Source organism: Alexandromys fortis, unplaced genomic scaffold (genome assembly GCF_014885135.2).
Source record: "Alexandromys fortis isolate MF-2015 unplaced genomic scaffold, M_Fortis_MF-2015_v1.1 scaffold_136, whole genome shotgun sequence".
NCBI lineage: Eukaryota > Metazoa > Chordata > Mammalia > Rodentia > Cricetidae > Alexandromys > Alexandromys fortis.
In genome coordinates this window covers 3393460-3416911 of record NW_026068024.1, presented here as the reverse complement: position 1 = coordinate 3416911, position 23452 = coordinate 3393460, and positions in this window count along the sequence as shown.

Here is a 23452-nt window from a genome sequence, read left to right as displayed (position 1 = left end):
CATGAAAATCTTCATGAAGCCTCTATGTAAAACTGCTAACTGCTTCCCTTTTTTTCTATAATATTTTGTGTAGTTGCAAAATATGATAAATGAAGGTAATAAATGGGAATGATTACATAAAAAGATTTAACGTATTCTCTTTGAGTTTATTCAGTTATCCATCACAATTCAGCATGACTCCTGGTATTTTGGCATGCTTTACACATTGTTTCAAAACTATTATTTGAATTTACAGGCTTAGCACATTTTAATAAATTATTTATTTAAAAGTTAACTATAGATCATCATTTAAGCATTCAAAGACATTTCTAAACTCACATTTATATCTTTTATTTTTCAAATTTCCACCTAATATGAGCTATTACAACTTTATCTCTCTCTTGAGTATATGAGAAGCTTAGCCTAGACACCACGAGAACAACCCTTTCTCAGATGATCCATACACAGTCCTGCTGGGGATAATTGGCCTCAGTGCTCAGCACAGAGTGGCAAAAGTTGGACACTAAAATTTTTGTGCAGCAAAATGGAATGGAAGAAGAAAGATGGACAGGGACAAGGCATACCCTGGAGTCTTCTATCCACTCTTCATCCAGACATCTGCAGTTTTCTGTGTTCTTCATAATTTATACTTACCCCTATTTTTTAAATGAATTCGACACAGAAGCACTTTTAAAATTAAGTTAGATTATGAAAAATTTACCCTTGGTTTTCATAGTAAGAAAGAAAGGGGATTTTTTTTTATTGTGGCTGCTTGAGCGAACACTTATTGGGTGATGAAGACTCCATATACATGGATACATTTCAGAAGTGAGGCCGTGTTACTAGATGTTACACATAGTCCTACACGCGTTGTGCACTGTCGTGAAATATTAAATAAAATGCCACTGTTTCTTGGCATAGCACTTCATCTCTGTTGCTTAGTTACCGTGTTCTACAGTGTTTCAAATTCACACTTGCAGCTTGAAGTAGAAATTTTAAGGAGGGAAAAGCTTTTTTGGAACAGCTTTACAGCTTATCCAAATCCCTCAAAGACACTTGAAGATATGTATACGTGCAGAGGCAGCGGGCCTCTCTACCTCTCTTACATTTCCCAGTCTTCTTCTCCTCCCCCTATTGTTTCTGTCAGAGCCATCTTATTCTTTTGTTCTTCAAGAACATTGTAATCTCCAGTCTCTCCTGCTAGAGTCCTATTAGGTTTGCCCACTTTGTTGGCATGTCTTCATCCTAATACTCCACAGGAGACACATCAACTCTTTCTTCATGTTCCCCAAAGCTGCCCTCCCACCTACCACATATTCTTATATAAACATAAATAGAATTATTTCTGGACAAAGGAAGATTATCTTGCAACTCTATTATTTTTTCTTATAGGGACTATGTTTGTTCAGCATAAATTAATATGCAGGTTCTTTGTTTTTTATAGGGGTTCATATGTATTTCAGAGTAGCCTCAAAGTCATGATGTACTGGTAAAGCATAACTCTTAATTTTTGGTCCTTCTACTATCATCTCCGAAATATTCATATTATATTTGTGTATCACTATGCTTGGCCTGATGAACTACTAGTTCCAGGGATAAAACCCAAGTGTATGTGAATGCTAGGCAAATATCACCTAAGCTAATTCCCCAACCCTGAACGTGCTTTTCCAATAGAAAGAAAAACCTTTAAGGGGCACAATAGGGAAAGATTGGTTTTATTATGTTTATCTGCAGAGGAAAAAAAAAGTTGTCTGGTTTCTCCTTTGGGACAGGAAAGAACAGGGCAAGAGACAGAGAAAATGGTGTTGAGACAAAGAGCCTAGGATTTAAAACATGATTCTTTTTATGTGCTGCTTAATATCTAATAATAACAAAAGATTTGTGGGAAAACTGATGAGGGCTGGGATTTAGTCTCAATATAAATTTAATTTTATGTTAATCTTAATTCAATCCTACCTCCATGAAACAGAGATAAGATTTTAACGTGAACCATACAAGCTGTCGTATAACGACCAAGAGGAAGGCTCAAGAATACAACTGATAATGTGTTGGGGGTATGAATGAAGTTCATATGAATCTCTTCTGGCCTGTGTTCCCATAAGACCCCTGCCTTGGAGATGCATGTTGACTTGCTACATCCTACATGTCATCATCCTCATGGCTGTAAATACTTGTGCTAGTACTTAATTCTGTTGAAAAAAAAATAATAAAGTGACAATATATAACACTCAGCAAGGCACAAGGTTGGGGTATGTGGGAAGACACCAGAGTGTCTGAGCACAGTTCAGGAAATCACTCTGATACTACTGAATGGTATCAAAGGGAAAGCCAACATTTGAACTTATTACGCCAAGCAATTGGAAGAAAATTTCACATGAAACAGTTGACAGGAAGCTGTGTTCAATACAGTTTAACAAATAGACCATCCTTTAAAAAAAAATGAAGAATACCTTGCTAGAAAAATTTCCTGGAAGGTGGGGCAAAGGCATAGGTGCACACATTTCAACTAGTGTTTCTTGGTCTTATTTTTCTTGTTAAGGAACAGCAAATTCAAACACATTCCTGATAAAGCAGGCATAAACAGCCCTAAACACTGCTGGAAATATATCAGAAGCAAAGGACATTTTAAGGGAACACAAAGTTAGTGGAGACAAAAGAGAATATATGCTCAATTAAATTTGGAAGGAATAATAAAAAAATATAAGCCCATTACTGCTGTTCTTCATCCATTTTTCTCTTAGGAACAAATATCCCAAATCATCTTTCTGCATCAAGAATGTGTGTGTGTGTGTGTGTGTGTGTGTGTGTGTGTGTGTGTGTAGGTGTGAGAGTTTGAGTTATGCATGTGTGGATGTGTAAGTGTGTGTATATGTGAGTATATGTAAATGAGTGGGTAGGGGGTGTGTTTTGTATACTGTATAGATGATTTTAAATAAGCATTTCAACATTCTGTAAGCCTCTTGTTGTTATCTAATTCAAGAAAAAGTATCTGTGTCTAGAATTATAAGTGACTGGGTTCCCTACTTACAGTATTTGGCAAGTGAAGTACCATTAACAGTAATTACTTCGTTTCCCCTTGACAGCCCCTGAGAAGGAACATATAGCATTTTCCACTGAGGACATTCAGTGCTCAGCAGACCATGCACAATTATAGAATTAGCTAATTGATGATTTATTAACATGAAAAGCATGTTCATCAACACTGACTTCTCAAATGAATTTATATTTCAATTGCAAATGAGTTTTTCAAATGAGATTTATCACAAAATTATTTTATTCAATTTCATAGGATTTTCCCTCCTTTACATTAAGTTGACAACCTCTGATCAATTCTAGAATTTCTTAAAAAAGAGAAAACCGCCAACTGTGAGGTCTCTAGAGGTCTTTGCAAAAATAATTTAATGTATGGTATTATTCTGAAGATACTAAAAATCATCATACATATAAATGAGCTCAGGTAAAAGAAATTTAATAAACAACATTGATGGTATCTCTCTTGTTCTTGTAGAACATAGAGAATAACATTGATTTACTCAGAGTATACAAACAATTATGTATATTGAATCATTCCTTATAAAGTGCCAATTAAATTTTTATAGCCCTCTGAGTTCGTTTAATGCTGCCCATATGCACATGGGTGTAGATTGTGACTGCTTTTTTAGCAATAAAAAGAATCATCCTTGACTCCTGACTGTATAAGGACAAACTGTCCTTAGATTTAGTAATCTTTCTGCCTTAGTATCTCAGGTGCTTGGAATATAGCCATGAGGTACCACACCAGGCTATTCACTAGATTAAGATGAAGGGGGTTCTCAATCTATGGGTCTCAATCAATCACAAAACAGGATATGGAAGGACCGTTTCACAGGGCTTGCCTAGGACCATCGGAAAACACATATAATTACATTAAGACTCATCACAGTAGCAAAGCAACAGTTATGAAGAGACAATAGAATTAAGTTTATGGCTGTGGGTCAGCACAACACGAGGAGCCATATGGAAGGACGAATACATTAGGACAATTGATAAACAGTGTCTTAGAGTGTTGAATACCCTTCTCTACCCTACCTGGTTGTGTAGGTTTTGGGAGGTAATTTAATTATGAAGACAGGACCATTACCTTTATAGAAAGTCATCAGTTAGGTCTTCACCCTAACACATGACAACACAGTCAAAAGTCAACAATCTGTGGTCTATGTGTCACAGTGTCATCATACTGGCATAATCATCTTGGATTTCAGCCTCTAAAACTGTGAGAAATTCTCTTTTGTTGTTAATAAGTTACCCAGAAACATGGCATTTTATTACAATAGCTTAGGTATAACAAGACATTAAATAAATGGCTGACTTACTTGTGATAATAATTAAAGGACAGAAGGGGGCAAAGAAGGAAAGAGACAGAGATATAGCACAACTGAGACTCATTTAAGAGCTAGTTTCAAGTAGACACGATGAGTGTGGCATAGACTTATTGTGCTTCTATCAACCAAACTCCTAGCAAAGGGTGAAACTTTAGAAAGGGATTTTAAATCGAAATGTTCCCCACTTCTGCTTCTCCCTACGAAATCCTTTTAGCAACTTTTTTTGTTACTGAACTGACAGGAACGCATAATAGAACTGATAAAATTCCAGAAGAAGAAAACTAAGGTGATCACAGAGGTTCAAAAAGAAGAAGATGGCCATCTGCAGGAAGAGAATGAATAGCATGAAACACTTCTACGTGGGAAAACAGGCATCAAAGGATGTCATTCAGATCCCCTTCTCTGAAGTGTGAATAAGTAAAGGCAGACGTGATTGAAATAAACACAGACTTAACTTTCAATTCCCTGGTCTTCTAAGAAAGCAGATTCTGTTTTGAACTGAGCAAGGTAACATAGGATGAAAACAAGCGAAATGTTGCTCACTACAAAGATTATGGTCTTGGAAAACATTTAACACCCAAGAGGTCCACACTGACTTGAAGTGCAAGTAATTTTAAGGGAATTGGGTGAATTTATATACCACGGTAGGGAACACGAAGAGCTGATGCACGCTCTACCTCTAAGCTTGATGTCAAGATGAAAAATTATATCCACTCACGGTTTATTCCCTACGGCCATTGTCTGCACTGATCAGGGTCTGGGTGGAACATTAATCCAGGCCAGTCATGCTTATTTCTAACTTTCTAAACTTTATTCTCCTAATTTAAAACTTACAGAGTTGAGAAAAAAAAAAACTCTACGAAAACATAAGTGCCATTACTTAGCTCCGGTGTTAATCCATAGAAGCAGGAATTACAGCCATGTAGACTCACTTCAGATCACATGGTTATTGAACAGAAAAATGAGGACTAAAATCAGTCCATCGAACACTTCAAATTCCTCAAAGAGTTCTCCAACATTTGTAAATCAGTCCTTCTAAATTTTGAGTTCCTCAGAGCTCTCCAACACCTACAGATACCAGCACTGATTTTGTTTGACTTTCCTGACAAGTATTAATTAAATTCTAAGGTAGGTCAGAGGATATCAAGATACATACCCAAAGATGTAATCACTATAGTTCAACGTCTGAGTCAGGAGATGAATTTCTTAACAGTTCAGCATTTCATCTATTCTTCCATTATGGCCCTGAAATCCACACGGATTTTAGCTTCTTCAATGACTCCAGCTCTCACGCATCTGTGAAATGGGAAGTGGGGACCTGTTTTATTTTATTTTGTCTTTAAGCCAAAACCAATGTGAGAAAAAAAATTGTTGTTGTTAAAGGAATTTGCATTTGCTGAAATCAACATCATCTGTAACTGAGAGAAGCTGAAAGGCCATTCAAGGTAAAGAGCTTTGCAAAAAGCAAATGGTATGCTCTCCTAAGGCTTTGCGTGTATAGTCAGCACCACATACCAAGGACCTAGGGCTAGAAGATATTAGACAATCTCAAAAACTGTGCTGAGAAGATAGGATGTATCCAGTGATCACTGATAGATATGCTCTCTTTCCACTAATTTTGTGCATGTATTTTTTTATCTGTTTATACAAGAAAAATAATGTCTGCTACTTGGCATTTCATCCATGGACTCCAGTAAAGAATCTGGACTCAGACATTTAGCAAAAACAAATAAGAATCTTAATATTTCAGGTAGAACGTAAAATTTCATGTTTTATCAGCATACTACAAGGATACTGTGATTCTTTTGATTCACAATTGATATTCAGAAACTTTGAATCTCAGGTAAAAATCAGCTAAACCCCAGGGACCTCTAGTAACCAAAAAACCCTGTCAGGTTCCTGTATTAGTTCTAGCTATCAGAACATACTTAACAAACTGTGATACAAAGTATAACCAATAGAGATGAATTTAACACTATTATGTGGTATGGAAATGGTTAAGGACAGAATGTGGAAAAGCTAGAAACAAAGGAGATGCCTGATTTCCAAGAATATGAACAGACTAAAGTCTGAGCACTGCCTGAGGACTCACACGCTCCTGTCATTATTACTCAGTTTTAATGTGAAAAAGCAAAACGATTGATTTGTCCACAGAACTGCTCATGTGCTTGCTCATGGCCAGCTAGCATCAGGCATTGGAATCCTCTGCGGTGAAGACTGCCTCCCCCATACTCTGAAAACCAGCTCCTTAGGAATGAGACTTAAAAATTATTTTTATGTACTGGGGTTTCATGAATTACAATATAATCTGCTTAAATAAAGTAGTATGTTTTAAACATACAATCAAACTCATCTCCCACATACTTCCTCACATAAGCCATTGACTGATTGTTCAACTATAGGTTGTGATTAGAGATCTTAGTAGAGCAGACAAGGAAAGGGGGTAGATGTACTTCAAAGCTCTTTTCTAGTCATGACCTGACCTTTAGATACCTTAGAGAGTTTGGAATGGTTTTCATATGATAAAATTAATGTTTTCATATTTAGTAAATCTGCCATATCTGGCATTTTGCCATAACATAATTTTTACTCAGCAAAAAACATTTCAATGTATACTTTAAATGAAATTAAAATGTTGCCTGTCTATGATGTAATAATAATGCCAATAATGTTTTCTTTCATTAAAATAATTAAAAGAGTGGACAGAACTTATGAAGTTATTGTTTTTAATCACCAGAAAAGAGACATCACAGAACTGTGATTTTCTAACACAATCATCTCTTGGCTTCTTCTTGTAGGTATCCCCTTACCTCAGCAAAGGGAGGAGAAATTCCAACACAGCTGTTCTATCTCTGCTAAGGAAACAGAACTTTTGGTTCATCGTTGAAGTGAAAATTAGAGAGAAACAGTGAAGTACTTTTGGGAGGTAAAAAAAAAATAGCTTCCTTTATGAGAGTAATTTTGAGGTTGTGCATGGTAAATGATTTCTAGAACTCATACAGAAAAACAAAAACATCTGAAGGTCTGGAAAGATGGCTTAGAGGTTAAGAGCACTGATTGTTCTTCCAGAGGCCCTGAGTTCAATTCCCAGCAACCACATGGTGGCTAACAACCATCTATAATGAGATCTGGTGCCCTCTTCTGGCCTGCAGGCACAAATGCAAACAGAATACTGTAAACAAAATAAATAAATAAATCAAAAAAAATCTGAATTCCTACTAGACAAATGAAAAGACTTTTTTTTTCAGTTAAAGAGCGGTGGATTTATTGTTTCTAAAGATGAAGACATTTGTCACATTTGCCATCACAGGTTGCTCTCTGAGTGACACACACATCCAGGTTTCAAGCTTAGGTTCTACAGACGGCATGGGTTGTATTCATATACTGCCACGATCATTGGCTGGGCTCCTCTATGGTCTGCAGTCATAGGTCAGCTAGTTTCCTTAACTCTTCCGCTGAAAATATCATCTGAGAATGTTTGTTCATGTAGGGTTAACGGTATCTATAGCTGTTCTAGCAGAACCATGGTTTAACAGAAGCTTAAAACCTCCTTCAAGTAGATACTACTGTAGTACTCTCCAGTTCCAAAATTGAAGGGAAAAAAAAAAAGACACAAGACACAAGGCATAAAAATTAACTGAAAGCATCTTTATTGCCTGTCAGAAAAATCTAGTAAAGTGAAAAACTATAATGCTCAAAATTATTTTATTGTAAAGAAGCCAGAAAAAACAACCTAAAATAAAAAGGGGAAATAGACCAACAGAGGCATATAAAGAACTGAGCCAGGAAGTGATGGCCCATGCCTGTAATCCCAGCAATCTGAGGCAGAGGCAGGTGGATTACTGTGAGTCTGAGGCCAGTCTGGTCTAAAGAGTGAGTTCTAGGACATCTAGGGCTGTATACACAAGGAAACCCTGTTCAAAAATCTAAAAAACAAAATGAAAAAAATGTTAAATATGGCAGAATTGAAGAAAATAATTCTAAGTCTATTAATAATAATGCAAGTAGTATGTTAGAAGATTAAAAATAAACATAGTAAGAAAGTGAATAGAAAACAAAAGAAAATGAAATGTAACTCCAGAAATAAAATAACAGTAACTGAAATGAACCAATCCCTGAGAATAATTAATAAAAACTAAGATACTGTAGAAAGAAACAGTGGTAAACTTGGAGATATAACAATGAAACAGTGAAATTGCTGCCCCTCTCCAAGAAAAGCAACAGAAGCAGAGGGAGAACAAGCAGGAGAAGGAGACAGAAGGAGAAGGAGAAAAAAGGAGAAAGAGGAGGAGGAGGAGGAGGAGGAGGAGGAGGAGGAGGAGGAGGAGGAGGAGGAGGAGGAGGAGGACAACAACAACAACAACAAACAACAACAAGTTATAAAAGAAATATTTCTCCAAAGGAGACGAATCTTAGTGATTTTACAGTTAGTAATTTATAACAAATAGGAATTTATATGTTACAAATAGAGAATAATGTTTGAAGAAATTAAATATTTCAAATTACTAAAATTTTCCAAAGTTAATGAAAACTAAGAACTCACAGATAAAGATCAAAAAACACTAATCAGAACAAATGAAGAAAACCTCATTCATGAAGATTACAATTAAGTTACTAAAAACTATTAATAAAGACAAAAATATATCATACATAGAATTGAGCAGTAAGTTAAAAAGTCAGAATTATCAAATTTCAGTGAGACAGCATCAGTTAAATTATATCTTTAAAATTATGAAATAAATGTCTGGCTAAAATGAAATCAGTGATGATATCTTCTGCAAATTAAGTCATGAAGACATTTTCATGCAACCAAACCTTTGTGGTTTGTCAGAAAATGTGTACCCAGAAAATATTAAAGAAAATTTCTCAGACACATGAATTTTAATGATCTAGAATTGTGGATAACAGGGGGAAAATGACATCAAATTGAATAGACAAGCTTAAAGATAAAAATACTTCATTTCACTTATAAAGAAATTTTTGAACAGTTGCCCACGTAGGCAAATATACACTATAGGATTTTACCATCACTTACAATGGGTTATATCCTGACATGCCTACCTTTACTGAGGACTCACAGTTTATCAATTCCCAGTCCTGGAGTATGGGATGTGATTATGTACCTGATATGAGGATCATTGCTATTGTCCATCACAAGAAGCCATCCTATCATGTACTGTAGTAGGAAAAAGATAAAACATGCAACATTTGCAGTATGATCCATACTGAATGCCTCTGCTAGTTGATCTTTGTCAGGTTGACACATGCCTAGACACAATTGAAAAGAGGAACATCAACTGAGAAAATGATTCTACCAGCTAGACTGTAGGCAAGTCTATAGGGCTTTTTCTTGATTAATGACTGACATGTGTGGCCTTGCCCAGGGGTTGGGGGTGCCACCCCTGAAAATATTAACAGCACTAAGGTTTTGCAGACTTTAATCTATCTAAACTAGTTATATTATATTTTAAATCTCGAGTTACAGAGTGAACAGGCCACTGAGAAAGGCCATAAGCAGGGTTCCTCCATAGCTTCTGCTTTAGTTCCTGCCTCCAGGTTTCTGCCTTGAGTTCTTGCAATGACTTCACTCAGCAGCTGAGTATAACCTGGGAGTTATAAGGTGCAATAAATCTTGTTCTCCCTGAAGTTAATTTTGGTTATTATCTTTTATCTTAGCAAGAAAAATCCTAAGACAATGAAAAATGAAAGTTATATATGTAGATCACCATAAATTGGAACACTTTTGTGGATATGTGATGAGTTAGGTTTGAACCAATTAAACAAGCAGGCTGTTTACTTGTTTCAGACTCCTGAAATAATCACACAGAAACTGTATTAATTAAACCCATTTCTCTATTTGGCCCATTAGCTCTAGCATCTTATTGGCTGACACTTACATATTAATTTAACCCATTTCTATTAATCTGTGTATCACCACATGACTGTAGCTTACCAGCTAAAGTTCTTCTGTCTGTCTCCAACAGAGCTACATGGTGTCTCTATGACTCCACCCTTCTTTCTCCCAGCATTCCATTTAGTTTTCCCCACCTAGTTCTGCTCTGCCCCGCCCTGCTCTGCTATAGGCTCAAAGCAGTTCTTTATTCATTAATGGTAATCACAGCATACAAAGGGAAATCACACATTAAGTGAGAGAACAAAACATGAGAAGTATATGCAGAGGGGATGTGGGATTCCCTTCTGTATGTTGTGAATCTGATTCATTAATTAATAAAGAAAACTGCCTCAGCCTATTGATAGGACACAAGTTAGGTAGGTAGGGAGAACTGAACTGAAGTTGGGAGAAAAAATAAGGCAGAGTCAGAAGGAAGCCATGGAGCTGCTGCCAGAGACAGATGTGCTGAAACTTTAGCCAGTAAGCCACAGCCACTTGGTGATACACAGATTAATAGAAATGGGTTATATTAATATGTAACAGCTAGCCAATACAATTATTATTTCGGGGCTGAGCAGACGTGAACCAACAAGCAGCTCCTTCCAACACAAAATAGGAATAAAAATTTTATAAGACTAGTATTCTGCTTAAGGAGATTCTTAAGATCATATCATATACATTAGCATATACTTTAAAATATTGATTAAATTGACTTTAACAATATGGTAGAACAGTCGAACAGCTGCTGTCTCACACCCTAAAGGTCAAGAACCTGCTAGCTGTTCCCGCAGGTCTAGGTACCCCAGTCATCCCAATTTTATCCTGAACTGTAAGAGGGTTCCTGACACAGCTGCTGGTGCTCAGTCATTAACCCTAGAAATCAATTTGTCATTGAAATCTATCCTTTCTGATAGCATTCTCATGCCACCTTCCGATTGAACATTTGGGCATAGTATGACCAATTAGTTTCCTGTATTCTTCATATAATATTTGCATCATAAACGCTGCTTAAGACTGGCACATACCTTTGTTTTTATAATCCTCTCCCCTTCTCCATCCTTGTCTCTCTCCCCTCCTCTAACAACAACAAAAGTTTCTTATATTTATAATTTTGTGATTATGAATATATTTAAACGTGTTAACTTTTCGCTTGTCATGTCCTTTTCTAAAACACAGGACCTTTAAATTCCAGTCTGTCTTGGTTTTCTCTAGCTGTATTTCTACTAAGACCGGTTCTTTATTTAAGGCTATTGGGAAGTAGTTTCTAATGCACATATCAAAAGTCAGGGGAACAGGCATGATCTGATGTCTGTTTCTCTAAATTGGCATTATCAATTCTTTTTCCAATAAGGAGATTATATTTTAAAGAGAACCTTGAAGGCATTTTGTACTTGTGCCTAATTTATTTTATGCATGAAAAAAATGCACCCTAAAGTGTTCTCATGCTTTGTTCAATGTCACCGAGTGAGTTAAAAATTGTGATCTGACTGCATTTAAGTCACCTGACTACCTTGTGTTTGTTTCATGTCATCCTTTTAGATTGATGTTTGCAGACTGTTGGCTATCATCGTTTCTGCGACACAATAGTAGCATATTGCCTCCTGAAGGAGCTTGTAACTTGAATCAATTTCTGAGATATGCAGATTAAGTTAGGAAGCATGCAAAACAGATGGTACAATATGAACAGATTAACAGCGCCAAGGTTATGCAGACTTGAATCTATTTAAAGTAGTGATAGTGTATGTTAAATCTCATCAGTGACATTGAAAACAATAGGCTCAACCACAGGGAAAGGAGGAATGCCTTCCAAACTGAAGTCTCTCTTTGTAAGGAGCTCTTTATCTCAACATCTAATTTATTATTTCTCTTTCATGCATGTGCTACTCTATTACTTCTCCACAACTTTTACCTTCCCATTGTTCATTTAGAATTATGTTGGTCATTTCTTTCTCTTCAAAGGCCTCAACCTGCTTTCTAAGTCACATTTTATTTTCTTTGTTACCTTTTCTGCATAACTAAATTTCTAAAATATTATCTCCAGTTAATCTCACATGGGCCATGAGATGAGGAGCCAATACAAAGTGGAATACTCTGTATTTCATAATATATGAAGGCAGCCTAGATGATACAAAAGAATACCTCTGGACAACTGGGGGAGGGCAGTTACGTTCACAAAGTGTTTATGTTCTGAGAAAGCACAGAGAACAAAAAGACTCAATCCCAAGTCCTGTTTCAATTTCTGCTGTTAGTATTCAGGCATCTGTACTGGCCTGCCCTTGGGGTCCTGATGGGATACGTCCTCAGCTGCAACGACTAAGAGCACCTCCTGTGTACATTCACTATGTTTCTTTATAAAAGGTGGGCCTTGCCCACCTCTGCTCTCTCTCTCCCTCTCTCTCTCTCTCTCTCTCTCTCTCTCTCTCTCTCTCTCTCTCTCTCTCTCTCTCACTCTCTCTTCTGCCACTCCTGTCTCTAGAGGCCAGTCTCCCCCTTCCCCTCCCCTTTTTTCTCATTCTTTTTTTCCAATTAAAAAAAAAAAACCTCTATGTGATCATCTCTCCTGTGCCATTTTTTAAATTGCTACATTTGTTTTCTGACCGGGACATCTTGGGGCTTCCTCATGCCTGCAAGCAGTTTGAGGTGTGCTGACACCCTGGAACCCAGATCACATAAGTTAGCCTTGCTTCTATGGATCGCTGGAACTCTCTATTCAACACTGGCATGGTTAGTGAGTCTCCTTTCCCACCTCTGGCTGTTTCTCACAGTGAGGACTCCTCTCTCATGCATGGGCTTTTGAACTCGTTAAGACCTGGTAGCAGGCAACCATGACTACCTTGAACCCAGTAGTATTGGCTCCTGCCCTTTGCACGATGACTCACTGGGTGGCCTGTGCCTGTCTCAAATTTGACCCTCTCTGAATTCCTGGAACACTAGGAATTGCAGACTCTTGGATCATACTTCTCTGCCCCACTCATGGGGACTGCATCGTTGTTTATACCACCTCACTCCCACTGGGATGTGTTTTGGAGACACACTGATAATCAGCCATTGTTGCGGGACAACTAGCTGTTGGCTATAGAGCTAGAGGTGCAAGATGACCAAACATGTCAGGATGGCGAAAGCCAGCAGTATTCCAGGGGTAATAACTACAATGGCTTCCCTCAGTAATTAACCACCTGTGTTTCTAGGTATATTGGATAGAAGGAGAGTATATGGGTGATGCTGTTATGATGGAAAAGGATCAGGTGATTTAAGCTCTAGGGAGTTGCCTTGTGTCAGAGAGAACTGAGTGTTAGGGGGCAGTGTTGGAAGAACAGGCACTCCTAGGAGCCTGTCAGAAATCTAAGTTAGTTTCAGTTCAATAAAATGGGACAAAGCTCAACAGTCAATCCTCAGAAAAGCCACAGCCTCTGCTAGCTCAGCAGACACTCCATTGTTGGCAGAGGCAGCTGTTCGTTCCTGGCTGCCCAGAACTGAAATAATCACTAAGAAACTATATTATTTGCAATACTATTTATCCAATAGCTTAAATGTATTGCTAGCTAGCTCTTTTATCTTAAATTAACCCATTTACATTACCTGATATTTTACCATGAGTTTTTTGGTTTATCTGCAAGGTAGCAGTCTGCCTCCTGCTGCAGCTCCAAGGCTTCTCTTTGACTCCTCCTACACTCTCCTGCTCAATCTGCTTGGAATTCCCACTTTGCCCTATTCTGTGCTGCAATAGGCCCAAATCAACTTCTTTATTAACCAATGGTATTCACAGCATACAGAGGGGAATCCCACATCACCTCCCCTTTTCTTTCTAAATAAAAAGGAAGGTTTAACTTTAACATAGCAAGATTACATATCTTTTATCATAACTAAGGAAAACTATATCTATATAAATATCTATTCTTCAACTCCATCAGAGACTCTAGAAGGATATAATACTATCTAAGTAAACTGGAAGTGCATTGTAAGCAACCTCCAAAAATCGAGAACTGACAGAGACATCTTGCTGCCAGGACAGTCACCCAAAGTTGTTCTGTGTCATTGGAGCATCCATCTTCAGCCTACAGGCCCATAGTATCCGGCAGACTTTTTCAAGAAGCAGGAAATTTCAAAGACAGTTCTACCTTTGTCAAACAGTCTATATTGACAATTTGTTAGTCACTTTCTTCTGTGTTCTAAAAATTTCTGACAGACTCTTTCATGAAGGAGGAAACCTGAAGGACTGTATCACCTTCCTTGGGCAACTTCAGCAATCATTTTTCTGTGGGTCCTACATGTACAGTTCATACAACATCACATAAAACATTCCAGGAAAGAGCAGTTTCTTGCCCAAATGACTAACCAACTCCATGAGGATCCTCTTCAATGTCCATCATCTTCTTAAAGTAGATTGGTGCTGCCAGGAGAAGATGTGTCTCATTGTCATGAAAAGTCCTAAGTTATTATAATTTTTTAAATGCCATATTCTGTTAATCTTTGAAGGGTTTGAAGAATAACTGTCCATCTGAAACATATTTCTGTACATCTAGAAAACCCAACTAATATAATAAACTTGACAGTAGATTACTATCTATTAACGTGTATTTCTTAATTATATATCACATTTTGAAATGAGCTGCACAAACACAACACCTTAATCAAAAGCAGAAATATAAATGTAATAAAACTGACCTTTAATTTATATCAAAAAATCAAGATCCATACCAATGCATTCATCTTTACATGATGTATATAATGTAAACAAACATTTATAAACAATATTGGGAATTTGGGCATAGTTCTCTCAAACTGCTTTCTGTGATTTGTTGGGTGTTGTTTGTTGGGTATTTTCTTTTGGGGGTCTTGATCCATAAAACCACATTAGTCTTATAGTACTCCACAGGTTCACATTCTCTATGGAAACAAAAGCAAAACCTCTTTTCTAAAATAACACATCCTTAGAACCAATGTTTGAAGTCAGATACCTTTAAAATATATATGTTGGTTTAGCTTAGCAGTATCAAGAAGAAAAATCTCTCTGTAGACAAGAAATTCAAAGAAAACACAATAATATACACAATCCAGACTCTGTGTATATTCCATTTTTATGTGGCTTATTTTCTTACTTTATTACTTTTTCTATAGGTATATTATTTATTTTATTATCTTATTCCTTTAATCTATGACTGTCTGTACTCTCTTTCTTCTTAAAGAGTTTACTTTTTAAAAACCATTTACTTCTTTTTCTAACTATTTCTTTCTCCCAAGGCTATGTACATTTATCCAACACCATGACCCATTTAGAGGTCTTTTCCATCTGGATTTGTCTTTATTGTGTGTGTATCTGTAATTTTTTTCACACTAAGCAGGCATTGCTAGGACCATCTCCATGGTTCTGCCTGTTAGATCAACCCAATTTACCATGGCAGAGGCATTTTTGCTATTGTTGAGAGCCATGCAGGCTGTCCCAGCACCAGAGTCACAGCATGTCTGTGTCACCATTAAGAAACTAGTAGCATGCTGCTCATAAACCCCATTCAAGCACTCAACCTCCCGAAAGAGCCAGAGAAGTTTGTGCAATTATCATGAACCAGGAAACCACTATTCTGAAACTACATGGTTTTTGCTGCTAATGCTGAATCAGGAAGACCCTCTCTTAAAGGAGCCATGCCTCTGCTTGCTGCCAGAAAACAGAGTCTATCTGAAAAAATGCAGCTAAACTTTGGAGGTTTCTGTGTCTAGAATTTCTTTCCACGATCTATGTGGATTTAGCTGGCACGCATTAGTACACCATTCTGTTGTTGTCAGAAGTGGGTAACAATCTGTTGGCAGAGGCTGCTTGTTCATTCCTGGATGCCCAGACCTGAAACAATTTCTCAGAAACTATATTATTTGCAATACAGTTTGGCCAATATGTTAAGCATATTGCTAGCTAGCTCTTATATCTTAAATTAACTCATTTCCATTATTTTATATTTTACCACAAGGCTCGTGGTTTACCAGCAAGGTTTACCAGCAACCTTCTGGCGAAACTCCATAATGTCTCTTTGACTCCACCTACTCTCTCCTCCCCTATCTACTTAGATACATACCTTGCCATATTCTGCACTATCAATAGGCCCAAAGAAGTTTCTTTATTAATCAATGGTATTCACAGCATATAGAGGAGAATGCCACATCACCCCGTGGCCCTTTTCCTGGCTCAGCAGGCCCCCAGAGTCTCTTTGTGTGTTCATCAGACATCCTTCAGCCTCCTGGTACCTGTAGATAGCTTTCCCTAAACTGCTGCTGGAGGGCCCCTAACCACTAGGACCTTCTACCAATCAGCTCCCATATTTATCTTCCCTCACCGATCAGCCCCAGATTAATCCTTTCTCTCCAGAATTTCCATAACTACACTTAAAAGGAGCTTGTGGCCTTCTTTGGGGGCCACCAAGTGTCATCCCAACCTTGGAATAAATAAAGTGCTCTTGTTATTGCATATGTGGCTATTGGTCTTCTTTTGGGACTTCTCTTGGACCCCAACAGGATCCACTTCAAACAGCATTTTGCCAGATCCAAGCAGTGCCTGATGGTTCCACAGAGCCTGGACAGTGAAGTGAAACAGCCAGCTACTCCAGGATGTGGCCAGCATCCCTACTTTCTCAGGCTCCCCAAATATGAACGATACACCTCCCCAGGTCAACAGAAAGTAGTGTTGATAACAAGACATCCTTATCCCCTCCTCAGCTGTTACCACTTTCCAATTCCCCACCGTTTTACAATAAACAAAAGGAAGGAATGTTAGTATTCAGGCATCTGCACTGGCCTGTTCTTGCATTTCTCACAGGATACATCCTCAGCTGCAGTCACTAAGAGCTCCTCCTGTGCACATTCACTGTATTCCCTTTTTAAAAGTTTTCCTTGCCACATTCCCTCACCCCCACCCCCACCCCGTCTTTCTTCTTCCTTCACTCCTGTCACCAGAGGCCAGTCTCTCCCTTCCCTCCCCACTTTGCCCCATCCCTTTACCCCAGTAAAAAAAAAAAACCTCCATGTGAGCCTTGTTACATGGTGTCTTTCTGTCGTGTGCCATTATTTTTTAAATTACAGCACCTACTTTGTATATGTGTGTGTACATGAGTGTGTAAATACGCATGTCTGAGTGCATTCCCATTCGCACATGCAAAAACATACATGTGAAAAAAGTCAGAAAAAATATTTTTTTTTCATCTTATGGTCCCAAAGATTGAACTTTGATCATGGGTTTTATCTACCAAGTCATCTCGCCTAACCCCAGTGGTTTCTTCTTAAATGATATACTGCCAAACCTCCTGGATCAGCAGATATTTCAAAATCAGCCTTGAAGATTGCCACCTAGCACTGGATTCTGAGCACATTCATTGGCTGAGAGACTAATTGGGTGTTTTCCTGACAGCAGTTTATGTCATGGGGCCTTTGTTACATTTCTGTCACATCTTGTGTTTATAGAAATGGTTTATGTTTTGGGGGATTTAAAAACATAATGAAGCATCAGCTAGAACAAAGCACTGAAGGGAGATTGAGTGCACAGCTGAGCTCTGCTGGGTATGTGTTTAACAACGATGGTGGAAGTCTTACATTCCAGAAAGGTCCAGAGATGAAGAGACAAACCACAACCCATCTGAAAATGAGGTCTAGAATAGCCCCTCTTTTTTTTTTTTTTTTTCACTAAACTTACCCGTATCACCAATCAATTCTGAGAAAAAGTGATCTGAAATTTTGTCTGTTTTATCTTCTACCTGGGCAAGGGCAGTGATGAACTAAGGACAGTCTAAAACACTTTCCATATTCATTTTGCCTGACATCACTCCATCTTCTGCATCTCACCCTTGGTTTGGAAGGCTCACTTACCAGCTCATCCTAAAAGCTACTGCCAGTCTCTGCCCATTTCGACTTCACTTTCATTCTCCTCCTCTTTGCCTTTTCTTTCTATTCCAGCTGGAGCTTTTTACTTACCTTTTCATCCTCATGGTCCCTGGAGCCTCACTTTGAGTTATCAAAGTTTTCTACTTGCTCTGGATGGCTCACTGTTAGTCTTAAGTCAGTCACTCCTCCTCGCCATTCTCATCTCTCTTCTCCTGCCCCTCATTTTTCTTTTAAATATGTCCTGGAAATGCATCTTTTTGAACCCCCAAAAGTTTACTTCTTAATCATTCTTTCAAGGGATTTTGTAATTTAACAAAACAGCACTGTCAACCTACATTCTTGAACACACATGCATGAATGCACATGTACACTTGTGTATACACACAGAGACACATACAGAGAGAGAGAGAGAGAGACAGAGACAGAGACAGAGACAGAGACAGAGACAGAAACATGCCTTTTCCTTAGTGTGGCTTGACCTAAATGCCACCTTCCTTTGCAATAGTTAGACTCTTATTTATTCTTTGCTCTGCCTCTCATTTTGTCTTGGATTTACTTAGTGCTTAAGTAGATACTACTGCTCATATCATATCAGCTCATACCACCAAGATTATCACACTCACTGATGGCCTCCCATTTTTAAACTCAGGCCAGCCTAGCTACTGGGCCACTCTAAGGCACAAAATTAGTATTTCATTAATAATACTATTCCTTACTTACATGAGTTAATTTATTCTCAACTGTGATATTTATGTTTTTATACATGACATACTTTTTCTTCTTCCTTTGGAAACTTAAAAGCCTTTGTCTCTTTTGTTCTGGCATTACTCAGCTATGTGCTTTGTTGGGGATACTGTACCACCCATGGTCTTAGCAGACACTTTGAACATTCTTCCATTCAGAAAATGCATGCCTGCCAATACTATATGTTGAAGTATATTTTTATAAGTGAATTTCTCTTTTCTTTGAGGGTGTTGTTGTTGTACTCTTCATTCTATAGAAAATCTGTTATTTTGAGTGGGATATAACATTTTGTTGTACTATGGTGACCACACAAGGAAATATAATATTTATTATTTATTTCTAGGTTTTTGAGAATCAGGTGATTATATTGCACTATGCTTCACATTGCCCTTTTTTATTATAAGTTAAATTGTACCAGAATTTTAAAAGGTGTCATTTTAGAAATGTTAAAACTGACAGTATGTGAAATCATTGGGGTTCTCCAAAATTTGTGGAAAAAACTTGTTTCTGGCCTCTGAATTCACAGCCTTGGAGTTCAAATGAAAACTAAGAGGAAACAATATATCACACATTTTGTTTCTACCACAGAAACACAGTCTCAAAAGTCACCCTTGTCTCTTCAAGTTCACAGGTGTCAATATCTGGAAAGAAAATGTAGAAAATAAGGAACTCCATTCACTGGCAGCCTTTTTTTCAAATTGTAAGAAGAAAACAAAATATAAGCCATTCAAAGTAAATCACAGGCCAAATGAACTTTAAACAAAATTAGCCTTTGAGTACAAAAGCAAATTTAAAATGTTCTTAATTACAGAAAAATAGTTAAGCATAGTCAAGGAATTTCAGTAAGTCAGAACTGAGTACTTGCAATGACTTCTCTCTCAAACATTACAACACATTGTAATGGAATAAGAAGACATAGAAAGGCACTTCTGAATCTGAAAATGCTTAAAACCAGAGGGAACACTACAGAACCTTCAACAAAATACTCAACTCTACTGAAAAACAGATAAAAAAGAATTACATGAAAAAGTACTTTATTCTATTAAAGTAGTTAATGGCCCATATACCAAGTGTGCTTTTTCCTAAGAACAAAATCTTTAGTTTCTACATTTTCACCACCTTCAATGTTCTCTTCACTATAATAACTCTTCCCATAATGGAACTCCTAATTCAATTATATTCAGATCTCCAGGGAAAGAATAAATTCACAAATCCTCATTATCATTCACATAGTTTAATATGCAATAAAATAAAATTTCAACAACTGAAAAGACAATTCCAGATCTCTGTGTTTCAAATACAGTGTCACTTGAATTAAAAAATGGAGTCATCAGAGATGAACAATAAAACTAGGAAGAAGGACTAAAGAGAAAGCAGAGAACATCGTGCAAGAAAGTAATCTGGGATATATAATCTAGAGAAGAGAATGTGAGAGAGGGCAACTTCTAGAGTTGAATGACAAACCTAGGTCATTGTGTCCCATATTCAGATGGGTTGGAATTTAGTGACACAAAGGGGAGGGGATAAAGAGGCAGTCAAGAAGCAGTTCTTTGGAGTAGAATGTCTGTCCCAGCTTGGGGCAACTGAAATGAAAGGAAGAAAGTAGGGGAAATCCATGAGGTTATGGATACCCTGTAACCTGAAAATCCTCCACCAAAAATCCAGAATTTTTCATAGCCAATGTTGACATTCTAGAAAGCCAGATGACTCTGACCATCCACTAAACACCAGTTACAGTTCTCCCAGGACAAAGCTACACTTTAATCACCAAGCACACACAGAAAGAGAAGTCAAAATATCAGGATAAAATCTAAGACTTTTCCACTAGATACATAGATACAAGCAAAGTATTTTAAGAGACTTTGGACTGCTCATATGTTATTTAGCTTATTTGGGAAGGTGCTACAGACAGCAGGATGAGAAATTGTTGAGTCATTCCCCAGGAAGTAGTTTTTGTCTCCCAAATTCTTGAATTAATGCTTTCTGATATATTCTAGTGATATCTGGATAATTATTATAAGTATTGTAATAATTTTAATATAATAAGTATTGTAATAAAATATTATAATATTTTAAATGTAAAAATGCCACCTTAAAATTGTCTACTAAGTCAGTATCCGGAGTGATGTGAAAGAGGGAAAATTATATAACTAAAAATATTTAATAGTTCTTTTATAACATAATGATGTTTCAAATAGACAGTGTCTCATGTTTTAGTTGAATAATAATCAACAGGCTCCAGATTGAAATGGTGGATTTTTGGCCCTCATGCTTGTTACTTGTTTGATCAAATAGTGTGAGATGTATTCATGTGAGTATTAGAGGTGTGCCCTCTTTGGATCTTGTTCTTGTTGTTGTAGGTCACAAAGCAAGATCCAGCCTTTCTGAACACTGAGTTCTACAAGTGCTCAGCATGTAGAACCTGAAAGTACAGCTCATGCTCAAATGATTGAGTCAACTGACTGCCAGATTAACACTCTGCTAAATAAGCAGCTAAAGTATAAAGAATCTAGAACAATCAAGCTAAACAAAATACTGTATAATAGAATGGCTTTGTAGCTAAATTGAACTGCAGAGAAATGCCAAGTCTTAAATGTAATGGCGTAAGCGAATGCAGACAGATTGTCAAAATATAGACAGCTTTAATGGAGGAATAGACTTACAGAACCACCGTTCCCGCGGAGACCAGGAAAGCAGAAGCGAGCGCTGGGAGCATGCTCGCCAAATTTATAGGCAAACTTTAGCCTGAGGCGAACACGCCCCCTAAGGGGTGGGACTTATCCCTACACTTAAAACTATTTTTGATAAGAATTTCAGCCAAGTTTTTAATCTTTAATCTAATGAAATAACTGTAGAAGGCAAGGAGATATTAGAAGCTTACCTGATAAGATAAACCAATACAGATAAATTCTACAATATTTCAACATAATTTTTCTTAGAAATATCACATTCTCAAAATGGTATAATAAAAAAGGTTGATTGTAAATATAGGAAGAGTAATAAAAAATTTCATCAATGAGACAAATGTTTAAAAGACAGAAAGCTAATGAATATGGTGAAAATTATTTTACATGTACTCAATAATTATATTTTGAAGGTCACCCGAATTTGCTTATGAATTTGGCAACAGTGGAGATGCAGTCTATAAGTTGTGGAGAGCAAATTCAAAAAGAAATAATACAGATGTAGCTCACGACAAAAAAATGAAGCAGATAAAAAGTTCTTAGAGGGGAGGGTGTGTTTCTCTTTGTGTGTGTGTTTCTGTGTGAGTGTGTGCATTTGTCTGTGTGTGTGTGTGCATGTGCACGCACGTGCATGAAAGAGAAAGAGTCTGCATGTCTGTCTATGTGGTGTTTCAGTCTCATTATAAATTTTTTATACAAAACATTTCAACTGGTCACAGTTTTACATATTGCTAATGTTTCCCTCATATAAAGTCAACCATGAAAAAAAAAAAAACAAATTCCATATGATGTTCAAATTGTGATTTAAAATATCAATATTATCTGACATAAATTTGTTATATAAGATACCCTAGTCATTGAAGAAAATAATTGTGAGACCAGAAATAAGACTTTCAGAAAAATAAAGATAATTAACATTAAAATATTTAAAATAGAGAGAGCTATTTTTTTTATAGAAACTGGTTTATTTAAACTGGAACGATTAGCACTTTGAAGAAATCATTTATTATTCTTTCACTGGAGGTTTTCTGTTGGATTTTTCTTCTTTTTCTATGATACATTCGACTGTTTTCTAACATATCTCAAAATTACTTTCTACTATTTTATATGGTTTGTCTTATTGCTTTAAAGTAATCTTAAATATTTATGTTTTAAATGCATTTCTTTTTTCCTTTTAAATACATAGTATTAACATTATACATAAAGAATTAAGACATTATTAAATGCTATCTTTAACAACTTAAATATTTTGATTTAAAGAAATATGATTCAACACTAAAATCAACATTTCTGTGCCTGTGCATTATCTCATTCCCTAATATGTGTCCACGCATATTGGTCTTGTAAAAAGGAACACATTATCTGGTCTCATGTTTTAAAAATATTTAAACATGCTACATATAGTAAATAATCAGTGAGCTCTTGCTGATTCAAATGAGCAAATAAGATAAAGGGAAAATTCATTGAACACAACCATGTCATACAGAATTTTCTCTAAAATTCAGACTTTTAATTACTGTTATTAATAATTTTCTATTATATCTATTGTTTCTTTTAATCAAGTAAACTTTTATTTCAAAAATATAATACACGTACTATTTAAATGCACATTGTGTAAAATGTGTAGTGAAAAATATTCTCCTCTATTATTTACTTCTCCCTAACTTTTGTTAGTTTTAGTTGTTTTTTATAATTAATTTAATTTATTTATTTTTACTTACCAATCTCATTTTCCCCTCACTCCTCTCCTCCTGCTTCCCTCACCTTCTCTATACCCCAGCCACCATCTACTCCTCAGAGAGGGTAGGGCCTCCCCTGGGAAGTCAACTAAATATGTCCCATGACCTCCTTGAAGTAGAACTAAGGTCCTCCCCATAACCCCATGCCTTGGCGGAGCAAGATATTGCTCCAAAGGGAATAGGCTCCACAAA